This window comes from Brassica napus, chromosome C2 (genome assembly GCF_020379485.1).
Source record: "Brassica napus cultivar Da-Ae chromosome C2, Da-Ae, whole genome shotgun sequence".
NCBI lineage: Eukaryota > Viridiplantae > Streptophyta > Magnoliopsida > Brassicales > Brassicaceae > Brassica > Brassica napus.
The window spans coordinates 5,338,010-5,341,000 of NC_063445.1; the positions used below are offsets into that span (position 1 = coordinate 5,338,010).

The 2,991-nt window shown below is 31.8% G+C and overlaps 1 pseudogene; it reads right to left on the reverse strand.

The window, feature by feature from the left end:
* Positions 1-809: 809 nt before the first annotated feature.
* On the reverse strand, positions 810-2,320 carry LOC106385229 (annotated as a pseudogene).
* Positions 2,321-2,991: the final 671 nt, after the last annotated feature.

Consider the following 2,991-nt stretch of genomic DNA (forward strand, 5'->3'; position numbering starts at 1 on the left):
TGAAGTTAGATTAATTGTAACGTTCTTTTCTCAATATTGTAACTATTATTCAGAAATCAGAAAGTTGCATGAATCAACCGAAACTATTACCCATAACTTAGCAGAAGCATGTATAAGTATAATGAAAAACTACGTCAACTTTTTTAACATATCCATTATGCAGTATCATAATCAATTTTTTTGCTAACATCTTATATATTAAAATAGAAGTCATAACATTGATTTATGTGTGATTTTTTAAAAAATGGATCTAGTTGACTTATTTTTAAAAAGTCATGTTATATTTAATCTCTAATCTTATCATTTAAATTTTGGGGCTACCAGAAATTTTTATTAGGTTATCAATAATTGGATTTAAACAATAGATGATCCATTAGATTTACAGATATTATAAATTAAGTAGATATAATTTATTGTTGTAATACTATATCTCCATATGTTAAATATTTAAATATTTGTCGATGTTAATTTTTAAAATAATTAAAAAAAAAATTAATAACAAAAATCATATTATCTAACAATGATTAATCTTTACTACCTTAAACCAATGAAAACAAATTTTAAACTATATAGTTTATTTTAAAAATTAAACAAAAACTACATGTTTAATTATTTACTCGATAACATAAATCTATAAAGCGAAAAGTTTAATTTTCTTAAAACTTTCTAAATTTATGAAATGTTACAATATCTTTGAATATGACAATACAATAATATTTTACTAATCTTTATATATATAGTTACGATTTTAATAATGAAATAATAATCCGAAAATATATATATAGAAGAAGATACAAATACATGTGAAAATTTGAAACAATCTATTCAATGAAAAAATATACCGTAAACTTATTATGTTTTAAAAATTGATAGACACATATATTTTATAATATATACTAATTTAGAATTGAAAACAAAATATTTATATAAAAATAAATGAAAACAAAAATACACGCGGTTGCACTGATCGAGAACTAGTTAATGTTAATACACAAGTCATTTGATAATACGTCTTAGAAATCTTTATATTGTGATAATCGGACGCTGCTGCTGCGGCGGGCAATGGACCGGTGAGTGGCCCAAGAATAAAGAAACATGGCTCATAAGCTTGTCTTTCCTAGAGAACGTAGTCCCACAAGAACAAACCCACTTGACATCCCCACAATGCTTCTCGTGTGTCCTAAGATCAGACAGAACCGAGAAATGCTTCACGTTACATCTCCTGCACATATACATTTTCGGACAATGACTTCTCTTGTAATGATTCTTGGCGCAAATCACAGATTTCAACGGCTGAAATTTCTCGTGCCTCTGGTTCCATCTACACCCATGATGTGGGCACGAGTAGTAATGTCTAGTCGACGAGCATTCGACTTTCTTATCATGGCTCGTTGGACTGATCAAGGCTTCACGTGTCTTGTACTCGTCTCCGTGCGCTCTCATGTGCATCCTTAGATTCGCATCTCGCTTAAACCCTTTTCCGCAAATCTGGCAGTAGTGCGTGTATTTCGCTAGTAGATCCGCTACGCCTAGCTCCACTAGCTCATAGTCACCGGATCTTGATTTATAACGATGATCTTCTTTTTTAGGGTTTATGGTTTGGGTGCCGTACCAGTCAAGATTCTGCGTAGTCTGGTCGAGAAACGAACTACGCCCTCTTTCTTGAACACCGAGAAAGTTGGCTGACGACTCTCTCGTGAAATCATTATGCCTGTCGATTTCGCGTGGGGAAAAATCCGTAACAATTTTATCGTTATCGAAATTACTGTTGTTATTAGATGAGATATGGAGTTGTTGGCAAGTGAACATCATTGAATTAGCGGCCGTGATAATATCTTGAACCAAACTTTCGATGTTAGCCACGGCCAAATACGACGTTGACTCCGTGGATTGGTTATTGTTATTAGTTGATATCATGAAAAAACTGACCAGAGATTTGATCTGATGGACTTTGTTTTGCATGGTAGAAGAGAGAGCGATATGTCGTCCTCGTCTTCCGATGATTTTGTGGCGGCCGTCATGGGATTATTGTAGACTGGATTTGAGGACGTAGTGGTTGTCTCAGAGAAGCAACACACTGAGCCTTCTCCATTATTTATAATGTGATCTCCTTGATTCATATGTGTCTAAGACGAATCTAAGTAACTTGAGTTTTGTTCTTATTTTGTTCTTTGGATTTTGTTGGTTCTTTAGATTCTTTGTGGTGTCTGTCTTTTATATTCATGCCAGACGTTATACAGGGATGGATGGAAGAAGACACTCTACCGTCTAGGCCTCTATAAAATACTTGTTAGTTGTGACATACATTCACGCACACAAACAAAATATGTCTCACATCTACTTTTAATTATTTTATTTTATCTTGGTATCATTTTATCAAATAGAAATTCAAAAAATATTATCCAATATCATACTAATTTGGAGAAGAGTAATAAAAATACAAAGGAGAATTAGGATATTGATATTTAGAATTGTGGGTAATTATATGGACAGTAGTTATGACATGATACAATTACACAATACATGAGATGGAGTCATGAATGATGTTTTCCCCTTTGAAACTGCACTTGTCATTTGTGTATGAATTATTTACATTAGCTTAAAAGTGGTTTAATAAAGATATGTGATGTGGTTAACTAGGAAGTCAACTAGAGTAGAGCAAGCAAATTATAAGAGCCATCCCCACTTACGACCTTCCCCACATAAACCTACTAATATTATGTCAGCTATAAACGAAGAATGTCAATTGTCAATCCCAGTTGAATTAAATTAATAGTGAATCAAAGGCCGACAAAAAAAAATTTAATAGTGAATCACCTAAGCAAGTTTTAGAGTTTTAATATATTTAAGAAAAAGTTAAAGAGTTTTTAATGGCATGTTCTTCACGTCTTATATATTTGATAGACCATATAACGGTGAAACTTACATACTATTTTATCATGTATTATTTTATTTTTTTGAAAAAAAAACATTCAAATTAAAGACATAAAA